Genomic DNA, 23,533 nt, shown 5'->3' with positions numbered 1-23,533 from the left:
TTCTTTTGTGCAAGCATCCTATTTTGTACGTTTTTCTTTTGGAATGTGCACATAGGCTTTGCTTCCAAAATTTTTTAGATGGTTTAAATTTGGGGCCCTTCCATTCCACAGTTCATATGGAGTTTTCTTAGTTGATTTTCCTTGTAGTCAATTTTGGAGATAGCATGTGGTCATAATTTCCTCCCCCCAGTATGTGGTTGGCATATCTGCATCAAACAACATGGTTCTTTTACTTTCACATAGAGTACGGTTCATTCTTTCTGCAACCCCATTTTGTTCTGGGTTGTATGGTACAGTAGTTTGAAAATATATGCCATGCTTTCTGCAAATTGCCTGTGTGTTATAACTTGTAAACTTCCATTGTCTGTGCCCAATACACTCAGCATTTTGCCAAATGTGTTACTTATTTTTAGCCAAATACTGTTCAAGCTTCTCTGGTACTTCACTTTTGTTGTGTAACAGATATAGTGTAGTATACCTGGAGTAATCATCTATAAAAGTGAGAAAATACCACTTCTATCCTGGAGTAAATTTTTCCATAAGACTTCAAATATCTGAATGAATTAAGTCCAGAAGTTTCCTAGCTCTGCTGTTACTCTGCTTTGAAAGGGGTTTTCTTGTCATTTTTCCTTTTATACAGATGATGCATTTCATTGCTTGATCACATGGAATAATTTTTAGTTCACTTGCAAAGTCATTCCCAGGTAACTTCTTTATTATGACAAGAATTCTGTGCCCAAGTCATCTGTGCCATGTGTGAATGTAGTTTTTCCTCCTTGGCAGTATTAACCACTTCATTGCAGTTCAATGAATATAGTTCATCTGTAATTTTAGATTTTGCAATTAAGATATCCCCTTTTATGCCTTGTTTTGTGAGTTTCTTCACTGACAAAAGTTTAATTTCAAGAGCAGGGACATAGAGAACATTTTTCTGGTGACACTCTGGGAAATAAGACAATAAAAAAACCGCCTCCTATTCCTTCTGATTCCATTATTTGCCCAGCTGTGGTGATATTTTTTCTGTTCTACTCTGGTCAAGCTGAATAAAGACATTTTTGTAATTTGTCATGTGACACACAGCTCATGCCTCCAAAGATGAGGTGCAACTTTTGAATTAAAAAGCATATTCATTATCTGAATCAAAATCTTTTATTTATTTTTCTATACCACTTAGGCATTAAACCATTTCCAAGGTGTGCCCTATGTAATCCTGCATAACCTGGCCTTTCATCAGCTTGGTTTGGTTTAGCTTTCTCATCAAATACAGTTTATTGCTGATATTAGCTCTTTCATTCACCTTGTGTAATTGTTCCCCTTTAGCAGTTTCACACTTACATATATGTATGATTTTATCATCATCTATGCTAAAAGAGATTGTGCTCTGAACTTTTTGTTCTTTCTCTATCCTTTATCATTTTCCACATATCTTCTCTTATTAGCAGCATTTTCATCTTGAATTTCCAAGACGGGTAGTTCTGGTCTGTCAGATTTGCAAATGAAAGCTTTTTTTCAGCTGCGTTACTGGCCATTTTATTTTATTATTTTGCAGTCTTCTTTCTGTTGCTGTATCTTGCACTGTTTCTGTTGTTGACTATGACTGGGCTATGACTGGGTTCTCAGCTTTTCTCTGGGTGGGTGTCTGGGCTATGTCTGGGTCCATAACCTGTTAGAAGATCTGTATATAGCCCTACAGAACAAACAGGCACAGGCCACATGTGTTTATCTGCTGCTTAACTGCAGACCAGAAACAGAAACTATATTATACAGAGAAAAGCCATACACTTTACCATAGAGCAGCACAAATGTATAAACACTGCCATCTACTGGCTGAAGAATATGTCTTTAGTTGTTGTACAAAAATACATGAACACTGTATTCCAACACTTGGGCACTCAGAATCCGGTGCTGCTGTGCATAGTGACCAATCAGCATCTAGCTTCAGCTTGCTCAATTAACTTTGACAATAAAACCTGGAAGCTGATTGGATTCTATGCAGAGCTGCACTATATTTCTCCATTTTTTGTAAATCAATCCAATTCTGCCTACACTGAAGATGCAACTAGAAAAAAAAAGATTAGAGGGACGATGCTAGAGATGAGGTTCAGAAGGGTGTGGAAGGTGAACATTTTAAAGTTTTTTTTAGGAACAATGTTACAACATTTACCATGATAATGAGAAGTTCATGTGTGTGTATGTGTGTCTGTGAGTGTGTGCGCGTGTGCGTGTGCGTGTGCGTGTGCGGGTGTATATGAGGGAGGAGAGGACTGAGTTGGGAAGAGTTTTCCAAAAAATTCCAAACAGAAGTTGTGATTTTTAATCAGTCTAGGCAGACAAACAGAAATGCTTTTAGAGAATGTACAGTAAATCATAAACATTGTGCAGCACTACTATGACAGAAAGCACTATTACTGGTAAAGAAAGCTGCAGTTGTAGTATACATTATAAAAAGCAAACATGGCTCATTGTTAGATATGATATTATACATAAATTGGTTGATGCATTTACTATTTTGAGCTTTTGTTGTTTGGTGTAAGCATTACAACTGCATTTATAAGGGCATTTCTATTGTTTACAGGGACCCAAATAATGCATATACTGTACATTCATTATATCCAGTATGTCTTTGTACTTTATGATGGAAAAAATAAGTATACATGATGTCCTCATGACAGGCACAGCAACCAGATGAACTTGACAACTCAAAAGATGATGGGGATGATTTGAAGATAATATGGGGTTGATTTACTTAAAACAAATAGGCTGTCCACTTTGTAACGGGAGTTTCACTTTACAAGGAAAGTGCACTTGCACTGGAATTATCTCCAGAGCTTAGTGAATGCGGTGAAATTTCACTTTGCAATCAAGTACACAATCATGTGCAAGGAAGTCTACAGATCTTCACCTTATTCACCAAGCTCTGTGAAAAATTCCCATGCAAACTGCAACTTCCCATGTGAAGTAAACAGTCCATTTGCCTTTATTTATTCAACCCTTATTATGTCTCTCAGGAACTCTGGGAGCTGGGGACTGGTTTACTACCTGAGATATCTATTTGGGTAGACTGACCCCTACATGGTTTGTATAAATGACTGACTTTGATTTGGTTGAACAAGCCTCATGTCAAGTGGTTGAACCTCCTTAGCGGTATTCCCGAGTGTGGCTCGGGGTGAAATTTTAGTACCATTAGCGGTAACCCCGAGCCACACTCGGGGTACTGCCAGGGAGCATCCCTGGATCCTGGTAGAGGGTACTTACCTTGTCCCCGGGATCCTGCGATGTGTCCCTGCAGCATACGGATGCTGTGAGCCCCGGCTTCCGTCTCCTGCGACGTGATGCTCGCAGGGGGGTGGAATTGGCGGCAAATTTGAAAAGTAAAACACACAAACACACTGATATATTGTAATCCTATTGGATTACATTACAAAATAAAATAAATTGACATTAGTTTGCCCCCTAGTGCCCTTTTCTGCAGTTTTACTGTACTTTACATATATATATATATATATATATATATATATATATATGTGTGTGTGTGTATGTATATATATATATATATATATACTTTAACTTATTTATAGTTATTTATTATATTATTATTTATGATTTTGTGTTTCAAACTTTATCATACCCGAGATGTTATAAAGAAGAACGCACAGTAAAAAAAATCATATGTAAATAGTTGGTTTGGGCTGATCGTCCTTAAGAATTATTAGCAAAATAATGGTACCGCTTTCAGCACCTAAAATCAGAAACAATCATACCGCCGGGGAGGTTAAACAAGCCTCAATTTAAAGTGAACCTACTGGATAAAGTAATCAAGAAAACCAGCAGTTGTGGCAAGCAGCTGACATTATAAAATGTCATTTATACCTTTAATTTTATTTTTTGTTCCACAAGATCCATCCTTAATTGCTTCCAGTTCCCCATAGTATAGAATAGGTATATCCACTCCTAATTAATATTTTACGGTCAAATACGTGTTCCATTTAGTGGTTCTAATGGCTTTCTGTGCATTAAGGTAAAAACCCTTCTGTGCTGCAGCTGTGCACTCTGGACATCTAGTATTACAGATACAACCTGCCCTTTGAGGGCAATCAAGTCTCTCTCTGCTCTCTTCCTCCTTACAGGGCAGGTTGATAGCAGCGGGAGCCATTGGTTCCTGCTGCTGTCAATATACTTCTGTGACATGGGAGCAGGGGTGCGGGGAAAAGCAGCGCTGTCTGTGTCTAGAGACGCAGGCAGCATGGCTCGGGATCAAGCCTGCACAAGTGCCCCTATAGAAGGCAGCTTCCTATGGGCGCACTCATCTAAAAGGAGGAGTCAGAAGTACTGGTGGGGGACCCTATAAGAGGAGGATCGAGCTGCTCTGATGTAAGGGAGGGTAGGGGGGGGGACTCTTGACATCTAAAGTAAGGGTGGTGGGACACTCTGGACATCTAGTATTACAGATACAACCTGCCCTTTGAGGGCAATCATAATGCTGATGCGACCCTCGATGAAGTTGAGTTTGACACTCCTGCTTTAAGTGATCTATTTACAGGGATGGGCATTGCCACATGGAGGGAAGATGAGATGTGCCTAGGGCTATGCACATATTACTTTTAGAGAGTAAAACAAGCTTTAGCAGGGCATCAGGTAATATTGGCGGGACAAACATAAAAAAGAAAAATATGAGCTGATTTTGTCAGCTTTCTGCCATTGTGATTGTTTGCTGGTTTTCCTTTTCACACAAGCACACTTAAAGTGAAGTATCACTTTTTTAATGGGGCACAAATACCTATATCCTGTCTTTCCTCAAGAACACAACTGAAATAGGTTGCATTGTTCTACATGTACACTCACAGGTTTGTAATTTATAAAGGGCAAATAAAGAAATAAAAGACTTAAGTATGTAAATGTGACAGCAATATGAAATTCTTCGACACAAATGTCAGCTGTCTTTTAATTATTATTTTAAAATGCCAAGTGAAATAAAATGTGTGGAACCATCAGGGGTATAAAGACAAATCCATCTTCCAAAATTAATTAAAATATTATGAAATATTTTTCCAACTTTAAACCAAATATGACTTTGTATTTATCTGCAACCTTTTTATGTAAGGCAATGCAAAAAGAAATGATGCAAGGTACACCAAACCCTGGAAACCAATCACTTTTTTTCGTTTATAGAAAAGAGGAAGATACAGTCAGGTCCATAAATATTGGGACATCAACACAATTCTAATCTTTTTGGCTCTATACACCACCACAATGGATTTGAAATAAAACAAACATTGTGCTTTAACTGCAGACTTTCTGCTTTAATTTGAGGGTATTTATATCCAAATCAGGTGAAAGGTGTAGGAATTATAACAGTTTGTATATGTGCCTCCCACTTTTTTAAGGGACCAAATTATTGGGACAATTGGCTGCTCAGCTGTTCCATGGCCAGGTGTGTGTTATTCCCTCATTATCCCATTTACAAGGAGCAGATGAAGGTCCAGAGTTCATTTCAAGTGTGCTATTTGCATTTGGAATCTGTTGCTGTCAACTCTCAATATGAGATCCAAAGAGCTGTCACTATCAGTGAAGTAAGCCATCATTAGGCTGAAAAAAAACCAAAACAAACCCATCAGAGAGATAGCAAAAACATTAGGTGTGGCCAAATTAACTGTTTGGAACATGTTTAAAAAGAAATAATGCACCGGTAAGCTCTGCAACACCAAAAGACCCGGAAGACCACGGAAAACAACTGTGGTGGATGACCGAAGAATGCTTTCCCTGGTGAAGAAAACACCCTTCACAACAGTTGGCCAGATCAAGAACACTCTCCAGGAGGTAGGTGTATGTGTGTCAAAGTCAACAATCAAGAGAAGACTTCACCAGAATGAATACAGAGTGTTCACCACAAGATGTAAACCATTGGTGAGCCTCAAAAACAGGAAGGCAGGATTAGAGTTTGCCAAACAACATCTAAAAAAGCCTTCACAGTTCTGGAACAACATCCTATGGACAGATGAGACCAAGTTCAACTTGTACCAGAGTGATGGGAAGAGAAGAGTATGGAGAAGGAAAGGAACTGCTCATGATCCAAAGCATACCACCTCATCAGTGACGCATCATGGTGGTAGTGTCCTGGCGTGGGCATGTATGGCTGCCAATGGAACTGGTTCTCTTGTTGATGATGTGACTGCTGACAAAAGCAGCAGGATGAATTCTGAAGCATTTCGGGCAATATTATCTGCTCATATTCAGCCAAATGTTTCAGAACTCATTGGACGGCACTTCACAATGCAGATGGACAATGACCCGAAGCATACTGCGAAAGCAACCAAAGAGTTTTCTAAGGGAAAGAAGTGAAATGTTATGCAATGGCCAAGTCAATCACCTGACCTGAATCCGATTGAGCATGCATTTCACTTGCTGAAGACAAAACAGAAGGGAAAATGCCCCAAGAACAAGCAGGAACTGAAGACAGTTGCAGTAGAGGCCTGGCAGAGCATCACCAGGGATTAAAGCCAGCATCTGGTGATGTCTATGCATTACATACTTCAGGCTGTAATTGACTGCAAAGGATTTGCAACCAAGTATTAAAAAGTGAAAGTTTGATTTATGATTGTTAATTTGTCCCATTACTTTTGGTCCCTTAAAAAGTGAGAGGCACATATACAAACTGTTGTAATTCCTACACCGTTCACCTGATTTGGATGTAAATACCCTCAAATTAAAGCTGAAAGTCGGCAGTTAAAGCATATCGTGTTTGTTTCATTTCAAAGCCATTGTTGTGGGGTATAGAGCCAAAAAGATTAGAATTGTATCAATGTCCCAATATTTATGGACCTGACTGTATACATTGATTGTTTGTGTATGGAGAACCAGAAATATTTTTTTTTTTTACCATGCAATGCAAATGATAGCCAATATGTTAATCACTTGAATAAAAACATTTGCTGGAGGTTGGATAGTTGATACAAATTAAACCAAGCAATATTTAAAGGCATAAACGCACTATATCTAGGTTCACATCTATGCGGTTAGGGTTGATGCGTTTTTCAGGCACGTTTTTCAGTGTGTTGCATTTTTAAACCCACGTTTTTGCATGCAGTTTTCATGCATTTTGCACTTTGAGACCTTTTTTTACCCTTTAAAAACACTGTATAAAGCTGGTTGCTAAGGAGCGGGCCGGAAAGCGGGCCGCTGCGTTCCTAACAACTGATAAGTCATCAGATGTCAGCAGGGTTTCCTGCTGACAGCTGAATGTAAAAAAGGAATTGCCGGGTCTGGTATAGATTTGGAGAAGAACCCCACGCCAAAATAAATAGAAAAAATTGCATGGGTCCCCCCAATTAATACCACAGCTTTATTCGAGCATGAAGCCCAGCAGGTAAGAAAATGGAAGAGATGCGCGAGCGCCCCCCCTCCTGGACTTAATCAAGCCGCATGTCCTCCACATGGGGGGTGCTATGGGGCAGGGGGGCTCTCCAGTTGAGGGGGACAATGGCCTCTTCCCCACAACCCTGGAATGTGGTGGTGGGGGCTTATCAGAATCTGGAAGCTCCTTTAACCTCCCTGGCGGTATGATTCTGTCAGAAATTACATACCAAAAGCGGTACAATTCTTTTCATGGAAATTTGGCGTTATGTATTATAGGCCTACAATTCTTAGTAATTACTGACTTAAACCTGACCAAAACAAGACTCTAGTAGACATCCCAGATGTGATAAATTTGAAACACAAACACGTGAATTATAATCGAATCAATAATATTATTTTATTATTTAATATATAATATATATAATAAAATTATATTATTGATTAGATTATAATTCATGCATTATATATTATATATAGATATATGTGTGTGTGCATATATATATATATATATATATATATATATATATACATATATATATATATATATGCATACATATATATATGTATATATATATATATATATATATATATATGCGCATATATATATATATATATATATATATGCATATATATATATATATATATATATATATATATATGCATATATAATATAAAATGTGTTTTGTGTTTTGTGCAACGTATATTTTTTTTTTTTTTTTAATTTCACTCCCTAGTTCCGCTCCCATGCAGCATTGCTGCTGCAGGGAACGGAACTAGGAAGTGATCAGAGCGACGGAGACCGACGGAGGAGCGGCGGGACTCTCGGCTGGCGATCTCAGCAATGAGAGATCATCGCTGGATCGCCAGGATAAGGTAAGAGAACACCGCTGCGCTCTCTGCAATCCACCCCGAGCGTGACTCGGGGTTACCGCTCCTGATATGAAAAACCAACCCCGAGTCACGCTCGGGATTACCGCTAAGGCGGTTAACAAGGGGGTCCCCAGATCCTGCCCCCCTATGTAAATGAGTATGGGGTACATTGTACCTCTACTTATTCACCAAAAAAATGTCAGCATACCCTATACCTATTTAGGAAACTGTCAGACGGAGGAGCGGGCAGTCAGAGGTTTAGCCTTTGACAAGTGCGGAGCTCTTTTTTTTTTTTCTTCGGGTGTGGCGGGTGGCGTGATTGATGATGGATCTACATCAGGGGTCATCATTTTTTGATTCAGGAGGGGGGGGACACTCGCTCGTCCCCTCGCTTTTCTGACCTGCCGGGCTGCATGCTCTGATAAGGGTCTGGTATGGATTGGAGGTGGGGGGACCCCACGCAATTTTTTTTCACTCAAAGAGCCTCGTATGGATTGGATTACGCCATTTTTTTCCCCGACCCTTTCCAAAAACGCACCAGCTGAAAAAACATAGATGTGAACGTTTACCATAGGAAACCATGTTAAATGGACTGTAGTGCGTTTCTGGAAATTAAAAAACGCACCAAAAAGCGCATTCGTATAAAAGTAGGGTAAGTGCATGTTGATCTCTTTTCCAAGGGAGATCAATTTTATCTGGTAAGAGGCTGGACATTCATGGTAGAGGAGTCACTGGGAAAAACACCGCATATTTATAGCACTGATTACTGTAGTAATGTCACTGGTACCCCCAAAAGTGTCAAAAATGTCAGTCAAGGGTCCGATCTGTCCGCCGCAATGTCGCAGCCCCTCAAAAAAAATCACAGATCGCCGCCATTACTAGTAAAAAAAAAACAATAAAAATGACATAAATCTTTCCAGTAGTTAGTAGACGCAATAACTTTTGCGGAAACCAAAAATACGCTTATTGCAATTGTTTTTACCAAACATATGTAGCAGAAAACAAATTGGCCTAAAATGTTAAAAAATTTTGATTTTTAAATTTTTTTGGGGGAATTTCATATAAAAAATTTGAAAAATATTGTTATTTTTTAAAAATTGTCGCTCTTTTTTTGTTTATAGCGCAAAAAGTTAAAATCGCACAGGTGATCAAATACCACCAAAAGAAAGCTCTGTTTGTGGGATAAAAAGGACGTCAATTTCCTTTGGGTACAGATGATTGGGACCGCGCAATTGTCTGTTAAAATCACGCAGTGCTGAATAACAAAATAGGCCCTGGTCTTTGAGCAGGAAAATCCTCCGGGGCTTAAGTGGTTAAAATATCTGTGAACTTGTATATAGTGGTTTACAAATTTGTTTAATATTAAACCATATTGCACTAGCGATTATTGTTTTTATTCATGGAGAATAGCTTTATTTGTATTCAAATAATTTACATATTATCTATTCTTTGCATTGTATGGTAAAAAAAATATATATATCTTTTAGGATTCACATTTTTTGAGTGTTTGTCACTGGTTATTGCACTTTGTGCTTTACCCTATTAAATAATCTGGTAAATCATTCAAAATGGCACAAAGCACTGGTAGTGTTAAAACATAACTAAAGGCAGTAGCTTAAAACAGCTAAAACACATGTTTACTGTTTAACCTTTTACATATTACACGGATACATGGAAAAATGTAATGGAATGGATACAATGGGAAAAAAAAATCTTTTGGCCCTTTTTCAGCCACCATAGTGTGTAACTTAGGCCTGTTCTATGATTAATGGAACTGTTGGTTTTCACTCCTGTAATACTAGGAGAGAGAATCCAATGGTTTTCATGGTTCATTTTATTAGGCTAAGTGATAATTCACATTCCAATGTAAACATGTTCTACTTATTTAGCAATCATCCCCTTTTGCTTCCCAAAACTTGTCAAGCACTTGAGCTGGCTGTAGATGGTTCGCGACTTGACCGATTCAAACCATCTATGGACAAGTTGATTGTGCCCAAGTTGATCCATCAATCAACTTGGTTACAACCGGCATTTCTATTTCTTACATGTTCTCTCGATAGGGATGGCTCTCCACGCTGGCAGAACACAACAGCTCCGTGGGAGGGTTTCCTCCATCAACATTGATTCCCCAATCAACCCCTGTGGTTGCAGGAGAGAAAATTGCATAATCTATGGCCTGCTTTACTGTATATATGGTGACTAAACACATCAAGATCATTGCTTGATGTTTAATGGTACATGCACAGAATATGATTACAGCAAAGGAAGTGAAATCATGAAATCTTCGCTGGTTAAAATTTTTTTTTTTTGTGTTCTTAGCAAGGAGTGATCCATCTCATATAAGCATTGGAGAAATATGAAATCTGGTATTAGTCATTTAGCTTGCATGCAAATATTAACATTAGGTAATCTTGCTTAAAAAAACGCCAAAGTAAATCATTCCACAAATGAGAAACTGCAACTAATGTTTGGCCTGGAATTGTCTGATAAGAGCTGCAATATTTTGAATACATTTCAGAGGTGATAGAATTCTTTATGAAAGTAACTGAAATGATTAATAAAACCAACAGTAAATTGCATCTTAAAAACATGTCACTAATGACAGCTCCTATATATATATTCTCACAGGTTCATGCTAAGGGGAAATTAAATGAATTGATTGAACTAAATGAAATACTGCTCAGCTTCCTCGCTGTGTGCCTGTCACAGGGCCACCAATTCAAAAGGACCAGGTGTGAGACATAGGGACTCAAGCAAAGCTCTTTTCTAATATACTATTACACAAGAATTATATACATTTATAAAGAGGGATCTTATCTGACTGAGTTGGCTATCCCATTTTTGATATCTAAAAGCCTTGTACACACACACCGATTGTTGGCCGTAAATTTTCGGCCAATGTCTGATCGGCCGATTGTCGGCTTGTTAGTATGATGCTTCCGACAACCGACTGCGACTTTTCGGCCGAACAAAATCTGGTGTGCATGTCATAAAATTTTTGTTGGCCGTCAGCAGAATGGCCGATTGTTCCTCAGTCAGTACAGATTTCGGCAGACAAAAATCAGATGATCAAGACTGAGCATGCTTCTCTTCAGAGAAGAAAAAACACACGAAAAGTAGACCAGAACATGACATCACTTCTGCAGTTGGTTGTTGTTGGCCGACAAAATTCGTGTGCAGTCTAGAGCACATTTCAACCAACACAACAACACTGGACAAAAGACGGCCGATCGGTCGGCCAACAATCGGTGCGTGTGTACGAGGCTTAAGTAAATATTTGTTGGCTAAGTGAAGACAGCATTACTAAAAAAACCCAGGGGGGCGCCAACAATGAATACAATCAGTAATGGGCAGATTCTGCCACACCTGTTTTTTTCAAGTTGAAAACCTACCTATTTGTGTTCACTTTTGTGAACTAGCAGCCAGAGACAGGAAAATTATCCCACTAGGGAAAGTTCCTCTTCTCCAATCTATTACCAAAACAATATCAGAATGATGTTAGTGGTTGTGATGCTTATGTTTCTTTTTTCCACTGACATTCAACTTGTGTGATTGCAACAATTGTTTTCTCCCTCCAGGTAATGCTTGAATAAGGATCTATTACATAGGCCATGTATGGCCAACCTTTTCAAGCCCTGCCTAATTGTCTTAATAATGTGGAACAAGATAGCCTTGTAAATCCACAGCAATTTTAAGCCTTGTTCCCATAAACACACTTAACTTTTTTTAGCTTCTTTTCAACCAACCAATTAAGAATTATAAAGTCAACTGAGGTTAAAAAATTCTCATTTTCATTTAAAACCAGGGATATCACTAAAAACATACTGGTTGTCCTTAATGTTTTTGTAAAAAGGAGCTGTGGACCACAAATATAGTACTCTAAGCTTACATTAGTGAATTAAAAGACAACAATCCCCATTGCACCTGCTGCACATGAATTTATTGATATAATAAACTAATGTGTGTATATTAAGGCTACTAATTGTCCTGGCTATGTCCTAACTACACAATTTATGACAGAAAATATAAATGTAATGTAGGAAACAACAAAAAGAAAACAGCTATGTAAAACAGGCTTAATACACAGAAAATCACATAAGCATTTTGCATTTTGTTGCGTGCAATGTTAATATTATTAGCATGATTTACATCTTATCCAGTTCCCTGGTTTCTGTTGCAGGATTTGAATTTATTCAGGAGAGCTGTTCTTTTATTGATGCTGTGTGATTGGTGTGCTGGTCAAATAATTACATAGAGTAAACTTGTTCATAACCATTACAGTGTCCTTGGTGGTGATCACTAATTTCCAAATGACTGCAAAGGCCAAGGAAACCTAATTCTAAGCTGAGTGCCGAATATTCGCCACAGCATGTACTTTAACTTATAACTAAAGATTACATGGAAATACTGTAATAAAGACCCTGAGAATAACACAATTGCTCATGTTTATTATGTCAAGCAGGACAAGGGCACCCTAACCTTAAAATCATGTTTCAGATTGTTAGCGGATCTGCTCTTTCTGTTGTTTTTATAAATCTCTGCTGTAGATAGATATACTGTATCCATCTTTCCTCAAATCACTCTTCTTTTGTTTTTCCACATTGATACTAATATTTCTAGTTTACTTTCCTACCTTATTACATATATGCACAAATAATTATTTTTTGTAAATTCTGCTTTATTTGCTTTTTCCATTACAATGGAAAATCATACATGTCATACAAGACAGTAGACCAAACGAGAGCAGCAAGAAGCACCAGTGGCTGCTACAGCATACTCCAATTATCACTCATAAATAGGATGGAATACAACATTTTATAATGTATAAAAAACATCTGCATTGAACGGGACATTACCCATGATTGGGTAGAGACAAGTTATGCATCTTATGATAGATTACATAAGTGATGGACACGAGAGAAACAGAAACCACTTAACATGTAGACTGACAGCAGTCAAATATGTAGTCAAAATAAAGCTGACTACATATGAGAGGTAATACGGACTAGGCATATCATCAAGTGTATAGACATTAATCAGATACTGTGGATGCAGAATCGACCCATCCTTTCCAGACCTTGTCATATTTGGTAGGTACACCTCTATTAGCATTTGTAGATTTTAAAAAATAACAATGCTTTATTTATTAGGGATTTTTAGGCAGGCACAGTTGGTGCAATAACATTCTTCAATGAAATAATTATACGTTTCTTGGCAAAGAAAAATAATTACATAAGTAGGCTGAGAATGGTTTTTGTGGGGCTAAATAATCCACTAAGCTCAAGAGACATGCCACTATAGTGGGCGCAATAACAATGGTTGTAACTAATTAAGCAATTTGTGATCTTCTGCCAATACTGTTCGATGGCTGGACACTCTCTGAATATATGGATGAAACTGGCAATTGGAATGGAGACACATTAACAGTTAGATCGTTGATCTCTAGCCAGTCTAGCTGGGGGTCAAGTAAATTCTGTGTAAGAATTTGTACTGGATCAAGTGATCCCTAGCTGACACTAATATAGTGAACAGAGCCTCCCACATGTCATCCCAGTTGTCGTTATTAAGCCTATGGATGTTCGCAACCCAGGCACTACAACAGGGCATTATGTGTTTGTCGGTTTCTGTAAACAACTGTGTATAGATAGTTAAAAGTGCCTTAGACAAAGGGGAATCCTCCCCCAACAATGACTCAAGATCACTAGGTTGGAGAGCAAGCCCTCCACCACCAAACTGGGCATGAAATTGTAGGAAGTGGAACAGATAAGAATATGGCAGATGATGCATGGATTTCAAACAGTGACAAGGTCTCATTGTGGATAACACCACATGAATTTTTGATACCAAACTTTATCCAAATAACAGGGTCAGGGTAAGTGTAGAAATGCTAGAGATGTGGATTCTTCCACAGCGAATTGTGAGGTAAAACAGGGGAAAATCCACCAGTCTTTGCCCTCCATGTCACCTCCCAAGCTCTAATGGTAGAGCACATGGAAATTGTTAGCATATACAGAGATTTAGACCCCCGATAAAACAGAGTCTCTTTTCTTGCAGAAAAAGATCCAGCCTAGCAAACTGCAGATTCGCCAAGGATTCTGGTGTCGAGGATGTAGCGTAAGCATGGGAACACACTTTTTCTTGTCTTGTAAAGCCTGGGTAGTGTGGTTATTTGTGACCTAGCAGCCTTAATAACAGAAATATACACCCCTCTAGGGGATGCCTTAAATGAATCCCACACTACCTGGGCAGTGAAGGATCCCTCATTGTTAACCCAAAATGTATCCATGTGAGTCTGCAATATAGGCTCAACAGTGGGCTCCTCCACCCAACCCAGCTCTAAAAGCCAAGTGCCAGGGACTCTGAAATTAGAGAGTTGTAAAATTGTTTCAAGGGTGTGTGATCTTATAATCCCCCAGTTAGGTATGAGACATCTGCCACTATGGACAATAAATCAGGTTTTGAAAAAGCCAAGTCTGTCTGGGAGGAAGTGGCAAAAATAAGAGACGAATAAGAGTAACATCTGGCTGTGGGGTTTTTCCACCACCAAATTTTAGTGAGGTCGGCTGAAGTGACCCAGTGGGTTAAATTCAGTTTGGGAGTTCAGTTGGGGTTAGAGGTGTCCGAGGTACAATCTAAAACATTATTAAAGAATGGTGGAGGGGCATACTGTATATATTGACTAAAGCCAGAAAAAGAGTACTAGTTTCAACAATAGCTTTCATGTACCTCCCTTCAGGATCAGGAAGGACCTGAGAAACTGAACAAATTCAATTTTTATGTAACAATATCAAGACCCCTCTAGCATAACAAGAGTAAGGCCACTTTCCCATAGGCGGACCGTTCAGATCTGCCTGTCCATTTTTTTGGTGGATCTGAACGGATGCCCCATGCATCTCTATGGGGCATCGGATGTCAGTGGAGACATGTCTGCTGACATCCGATCCAATCCGATCCATCAAATCTGGATGGATGGAAACCCTATTTTCCATCTGTCCAGCGGATTGGATCAGATGGGATCGGATGAGAACGGACAGACGGTCCATTCCCATCCGATTCCCCCATAAAGAACAACGGGACCTGACAGCTCTGTCTCCGCACACAGCGTGGAGACACAGCTGCCATCCGCCTGCTCAGAGGGGGATCGGCGGATCGATCCCCCGCTGAGATAAACGGAGTCCGCCGACGGACTTGAATGTGTGAAAGGGGCCTAAATGGCATGTATTTCCCTCTGTATCCAGTATAATTTAAGAGAAAGGATTCTAATTCCTAAGAGATTCGTTTTTTGGAGAAAGACAACTTGTGGTTGGTGAGATTCAGAAATGTATGCACTCAGGACCACTTAAATTTCCTGACATTCCAGAGGATATCTTTAATCTGAGTGGCCTTTTATGTGATGCCATTAGAATACTCAGGATGGCGATAATGCAACCTTTGGGGAAATTAGAGAGCCATACATAATCACTTATTGGTGTTGGACATACCATACAAACAACATTATCATAGAGAAAAACATACAAAAACATAATCTCAGAAGTGTGTCCCTGTATACCATAGAGGGTATACAAAAAAGAAAAAAAAGTGGCAACAAAATAAATTATCCCACCCTGTCACTCTGGGCAACCAAAATACAAAAAGTAAAAAAGCATACCTACCAGAGTGACTTTATAGCCCAAATCCTTGAAAGATGAACTGTTGAGGCTCAGTAAGCACTCAATGGAGGGGAGAGCTCAGTGGATGGAATTAGCCATTCAGGGAGCAGTGCATTGGCCCCCCAATAAAAAAATATATAGAAACGGAGCAAACCCCTAAATCAGGTGAGTGTACAGGTCAGTCACAGGAGAAGAAACAAGGAGTCCCCCTTCCCAAGAAGGGGTGAAGAGTCAGCACATACATGATCAATAAGAAGGTTACGTAAGTGAATCCAGCCAGCCTGTGGCTTCAGAAGGCATGTTAAAGAATTTCGTAGACCCTTGGTGCAGCACCCACAGTTTACTAGGGTACAGCATGTTGTACTGTAGGCCTTTCTCTCTAAGCCATTTCCGCAAATCAACAAAAGATTAATGATGCATCTGCAGCTCTGAAGAGAAATCCAGGAATAGGTGGAGGATGGTGTTCTTACACATCAGCTGAGTTCTCTTCTTTGCTTCTTGAGAAGAACTTTTGGGTCTGAGCCCCATCAGTACCCGGTGTGCTCGCTCCACTAAATACATTAGAGATACTTGAGTCAGAAAAAGAAATATTCTTTAAAGTCTTAATCAATATAGCATATTTTGTTCTTCCAACAGATTATGGCAACATATAGACACATACTGTATAAAAAACACTTTAAAGTTCTATAAAATATTAATTAAACAAAATATTGAAGAAAAAAATCCCCACCTTATCCTATGCATCATCTGCTGCTTATAATTATCCTAAATGCTGCTCCCACATGTTTTAGGTCCCACTGTCAATCCTGCAATGTTTCTGGCAACTGTCAATAAAAAGAGCAAAAAACAAGGTGATCTCCTGGTGTTTTGTGCATTGACCAAAGTACGTAAAATGAACCGTTTACCTAATTTACATTTTTAAATGCCTGCTATTATTTATTTGTGGGAAAGGCCTATTATTTTGCTCCAGCCTCATTTAGTTACATTTTATTACTAGGGCTTGCCTTCCTGGCTACCCTTAGTCCAGTGAGAGTTGCTTTGAACCATGAAAAAAATGAACTCAGCCCTTGAACACCCTCTGAAATCACCTCCTTAAATATCATTATATGAAAAACCTTTTCACTGGTAATTGGGCACATCAACAGTTCATTGGAAAGACTTATGGATATCACTGCAAATTAACCTTTTCAGCCTCTAATTTATCTCTCTTTTTTTTTTATTACTTTTAATCATTCTGGCTTACTACAGTAACCAGAGAATTTGACTATATTTATTAAGTCCTTGACCTTTTACATTGTTCTGAGCTAAGCATTCCTTTTTCTACTGTATTTATTATGTTTTTACACTATTCATCATTTTACAATAAGTTCAATTAAAGAATAATAAAATTAGAAGGCGATCTCATTTATGTGTATAGTACAAAATGATAAGGAAATGAGTGATGTGGCTACATATATTTTATTAGTATTACATTTAAAGGAATATAACATTTTACAGTTGTGTGATAATGACCCAAAACACTTTCACAGAGGGATAATAAAGTCGTCCCATAAAGCTGACGATTGCAGTATTTTTCCTATCACACAGCACCCCTGTGCCACATGAATGTTGTAACTAAAAGATTTTCATTATACTTTCACTCTGAATCACTCAAGATATTCTTCATGGAATTCTGGCTGTTTCCATACAGCACTGGGGAATAGAAGGCTTTAATTTAGAGGTCTGTAATATTTACAATAATGAAGCTTAGAAGTTTGGAATGGGAAATAATGTTTTGTTTTTAGCTCCAAATTTGGAGAGGATTTTGAATAAATAAATACTTAATGAAACCATCCAAGAGCACACAGGTTGATAGCACAGTCTATAATCCTGGGTTATGACATTGCTCTTGCATTTCATTTAGTCTCATTGCGCAGTACATATCTTTTGGCATTATGCCATTTGCTTGTTTATTTGAGTCTTATCCCTGTCTCTGCTGTGTTTATGATATCACTCTCAGCAGTTGAGCTAGTTTTCTAATTTTTCACCTGAAGTATAGGTTTCACTAGGGTACCCCTATATAATAATATTATGTATGTTTCCTTAAAACAGAAATCCTATAGCAGCCATTGACAACTGTTTTCTACTTGTAGAATATATATATATATATATATATATATATATATATATATATATATATATATATATATATATATATACACATATACATATATATATATATATATATATATATATATATATATATATATATTCTACAAGTAGAAAACAGTTGTGTATAATATATATAGTATATACTATATATACTAGCAACAGGTGTGCTATTACAACACAAAGGTGTGAAGTTGGCTCATGTTTGTGTGTTGTAATTTATATGCTAACACACATATGTAGATGTGAATGGGCCTAAATAATTTCCCTATGTAAAACACAATAAACTGTAATACATATACAGTATATGAATCAGCCACATAGCAAAGAATAGAATTACTGCTTGAAATGCATGTTGATGCAGTAAAATTCATACATTTTTCTGCATGAAAAAACATAGTATGAATAAACCCTAAATGTGGACACAAATACCTAAAATATGATTATGAGGGTTCTGTACATATATAAGTTCTAAGTGTGCTTGTTGCACTGTATGTGTATGGTAAATTTCAATTTTAGACAAAATATTTTATTTTTTTAGAGTAAGATAGATAGAGTAGGGAATTGCTAAAACCTTTCTTTCTTAAAAACATACCAAAATGGAAAATCATTTTCTTTAACCACTTCAATACAGGACAGTTACATCAAATTTATGTCATTTTGTTCCCACAAATATAGCTTTCTTTTGGTGGTATTTGATCACCTCAGGTTTTTTTCTTTTTTGGTGCACAAATAAAAAAAGACAGAGTTTTTTTGTTTATGTTATAAAATTTTGTAAATAAATACGTTTTTTCCTGCACTGATGAGCACTGATAAGGACACACTGACAGGCACTGATGAAGAGGCACTGATGGGGTGGCACTGATGGGGTGACTGATAGGCAGCACTGATATTCAGCACTGATGGGCACTGATATGTGGCACTGATAAGTAGCACTGATATGCAGCATTGGTGGGCACTGATAGGCAGCACTGATGGGCACTGATAGGCGGCACTGATGGGCACTGATAGGTGGCACTTATGGGCACTGATAGGCAGCACTGGTGGGCAATAATGGGCACTGGTGGGCGGCACTGATAGATGGCAATGATGGGCACTGGTGGGCAGCACTGATAGATGGCAAGGGTGGGTAGCACTGATAGGGAGGGCACCACTGGCAGGCTCCCTGAGCCCTGATTGCCATCCCTGGTGGCCATGGAGGGCATTCCTGGGGGTCATGGGTGGGCATCCCTGGTGGCTCTAGTGGCACCCCCCCAGGGTCTGCACTGGTAATTAATGTTCTGATTACCATTGTAGAGACTCTTTAAATTGTAGACTTAGGGACTGCAGATCACAGGGTGCCTTGTCGGGGCCTGCAGCTTACACATGTATTTGCAAATGTGTGCAACCAAACCCCTGTTTTTAATGCATACTGTTAGACAGGTCAATTCGGTTGGTCGCTGGCTGGTTGGTAAGTTGTGACTGGAAATCTCTTTGTTTTTTTGATCTGCGTCCGCCCTTCCAGTGATCCTTACCATTAAGACCAGTTATAGGTGGAGGCGGTGACCACTTTGTGCCTCACTTATCCCCTGTCTGCAGCACAGATCATCTCTTCTTCTCCTCACTGACAGGATCTGTGTGAGGAGAAGAAGAGATCAAAGCTGTTACAATGGCTGTATTAACATTACATGACGGCTGTGATTGGACACAGCCGTCATGTGATCAGGAGGGCCAATCAAAGGGCCTTCCTGCCAAAACTTGTTGCTATGTGTCCAAGGGACACAGGCACATCGGGATTGCACCGCTGCGCATGCCCGCGGCGACGCAATCACGCTTTTTCTGCAGGACGTTCAGGAACGTCCGATCAGAAGGACGAGACTCCCACCCGGCCATATATGTACAGTGGCCGGGTGGGAGGTGGTTAAAGTAAATCTCTTCTTAAATCAATCCACCAGTAAATCACCTTTTTGTTGGACCAACTTTACTGCAGGTCAAAAGCAATAAATGCATTAGGCCCCTACCTGTTTTAGAACATCAGGAACTGCTAACTCTTCTATCACATGCAGAAAGCTTAGTATTTCCTCAATGACACAGGTGGCGTTAATATCCTCTTGATAAAGTAATTTTAATGATAAAATGTGTTGGGGCGTGATGTAACATCAATGCCGGGACAAGATCATCCAGTGCCTAGGGCAAAGATACTAAATCGAACCCCCTCTCACGTGTGAGCTTATACGGAGGAGGGGGATAGAAAGCACAACCCACACTGCCTCCAGGCTCTCTCCTTCTCTTCTTGCCACTTTCAGCGTTGGGCTGACAGAAGTACTGATGCCACTGTTACTAATCCTGTCAGCCTTATAGTAGAAGGAACTTGCAGCGCCCCCATCCCTACAATACACACTGTGCCCAGGGCAGCCATCTCTTCTGCCCACCCCTCGTCCTAGCTCTGCGTAGCTGAGATCAGGTGTGAATCTGTGAGGTAGGGAGCCAGGTAGATACTCTGAGAAGCAGGGTAGCTGGGTTGAGCTCTGAGAACAGCGGGAGAAGTCCTGAGCCAGCCTGTGTATTGACTTACATGTTATGAGATGTGTTTTAAGTGTTTTTGCTTGTTAGTATGCCTACTTGTTTTAAATAAACAATGGATTTTAGCAATATCACAGGATGATATATTTTTGTGATCTTTAAGCCGGTGAGTGTCTGTCGTGGTGGAGGGACACAAGATTTTCAGATTACATAAGGATATTGAGGTGTTATATAAAGAAGCATTTTTTCACTGGTGTTAGGGAGAGGGCATAGGAATTTGCACTGCCCACCTATGGGACCGTGGCAGACCATGTCATTAAAATTTATTTAAAACTGCCAACTGTTCTAACTGACCAAATAGTTTGATTTCATTATTTGAAAACTGGATCGCATGTTAGTTGGGACGAGCAGGTCCCTATATAAAGAAATTTCAACTGCGTAGTAAACAGTCAGCAGTGGATCAGCAAAGAAGAAGGCGCATCCTTCATACCTGCTTACCATGAAAACACTCCTGCATCAGAATATGGAGAGAGTCGTCGCTATTGACGGGGAATAATGGATGAAGTGCTGCCTTGCATTGAATGCTGCTGATCAGCCCCCATCTTCATAGCCTCTGCCTTCGCATTTTGCCTCTCCAGTTCCTGTTTCTGTCCTGGTTACTGTGCCACAGATCACCCCTGCTACCAGCTAGTTTCCTCTCCTTCGTGACTGTAATTTTATGCCTTCCTCTTCCAGGTTGTCTTCGGTTCTATCTCCGCCTGCTGTCCTGGCTATGTGTGACGTCTTTCCATTTGGGAGCCGATCAGATCCAAATACACAGTTGGGTGCATACGCAGTTCCGCCGGCTGTGTCTGCAAATGGAAAGAGTCAGAAGTTTTGCAGGATCAAATCCCTGGCCCTCCATACAAAATTTGCTATGACTACAGCATTGACGTGATCTGACGTAAAACGAGCATCTAATTGTGGGGATCACCCCTGAAAGGTATATGAAGCAGCAACACTGATAGCTTGACACCTCCGATGATGTCTTTTTAGACGAAACATGTTGGGTCTGCTACAAGTGTTGCGATCATCTTTATCCTGTACAAGCGTTTGTTCATAAACTTTTCTGTAAGTGTTCCTACCTTTTATTAATAAATGATTATATATGGGTATACACTATGTGAGTTTTCTATTCCATTGAGCTCCTCGTGGCAGAATTTCAAGCTGTAGTCACCAGAAGTTACCCTTCAAGTATATCATATGGATGACGTGCCTGCTTTGGAGGTGGTTCCACTTTACTGAAGGAGTTCTGGCATCATTAATACAGTGACATTTATATTTTTCCTAAGCCTGAATGACCTAAAGAGTATACACTTTATAAGGTCCTAGATATCTGGTAAGCCTTACATTCACTTGGTTCACCAAAGTTCACAGTCATTTTACCCACAAGAAGATCTAGGATTTAGCACATATTGATTCATATGTATTTCACTACATGTGTTTAATGCTCATTACCAACCCTGCAATATCTATATCTGTCTTAGTTTTTTACGAATTGTCATTTGTTTTTTTTTCTGGCTGCTGGTTATTAGTGTTGGCGCGGTATACCTTCTATACACTACAGCATTACCTTATGTGTGCCAGTCAGTGCCAAAATCACAGCTGTGCACATGCGCAGTACAGCCGGCTGTGTCATCTAGGGGAAGGGTTCAGAAGCTTTGCAGGATCAAATCCCTGTCACCTCCTCGCAAGATTGCTGGTAAGCAATGTGCATCAACATCAAAAACTAGCCGTTTTTCAAGAAGTAAACAGCGGGGGAAAATTCCTGCTTTAAAAATTATATCTAATGCTTCCATTCCTTCCCATAGTTCTGCTGCATTGCTGGAATCACTTGCTTTTAGTGCAAATGTTACTGACATTATTCCAGCTAGATTGCTTCCCTCTGCTCCTGTAGAGCCTGCACAAGGTTCTGTTGATGACATTGCTTCAGTTTCTTCTGAGACCCAAGACCCTCCTCCTATTACATACAGACCCCTCCCTGTACACATGACCCCCCTCCCATTACATACAGCCCCCTCCCTGTACACATTACCCCCTCCCATTACATACATCCCCTCCCTGTACACATTACCCCCTCCCATTACATACATCCCCTCCCTGTACACATTACCCCCCTCCCTGTACACATTACCCCCTCCCATTACATACATCCCCTCCCTGTACACATTACCCCCCTCCCTGTACACATTACCCCCCTCTCATTACATACAGCCCCCTCCCTATACACATTACCCCCTCCCATTACATACAGCCCCCTCCCTGTACACATTACCCCCTTATCTGTACATACAGCCCCCTCCCTGTACACATTACCTCCCTCCCTATACACATTACCCCCTTCTCTGTACATACAGCCCCCTCCCTGTACACATTACCCCCTCCCTGTAAACACAGCCCCCTCTTGCACACATTATTCCCTTCCCTGTACACATTACTCCCCTCCATATTTGTTGTACACCATTCCCCCTCTTTTGCACATTACTTCCTCCCTGTACATACTTCCCCCTCCTTCATTAATTACCCCTATACACATTGGCCCCCATCCCCCTTCACATTATGCCACTTCTTCACAAAATCCCTCCCCCCCATTCTCCTTTACAATGCCCAATCCCCTTTACTAATTACTTCTTAGCCCACCATGGGTTAAAGGTGATGCTGGCAGGGTGCTTTCTCCACTCGGTGGGGATTCTCACTTTCACAAAGCTATAAATCACCCACAGTGACAGTCTGCTCACATTCCTGACATCGAGAGCCGACCTGCTGACCTGTCCAGTTGCAACTTCCTAAGTACACATCCAAGGATAAGAAGACTAATCCTCAGACACCCTCCAAAGTCAGGCAAGTGCTGGTGCAGGTCAGGGCAGCTCACACTTACCTCTTGCTGAACTTGTCAGATGTGCTCCCTTCAGGCTCTCAGCCATGCTGGAGGAGGTGGGTGGAGCCAAAACTGACTAGGCGCAGGGTAGGAA

Source organism: Pelophylax lessonae, assembly GCF_965119305.1.
Source record: "Pelophylax lessonae genome assembly, chromosome: 5".
NCBI lineage: Eukaryota > Metazoa > Chordata > Amphibia > Anura > Ranidae > Pelophylax > Pelophylax lessonae.
This window is presented reverse-complemented; position numbering follows the sequence as displayed.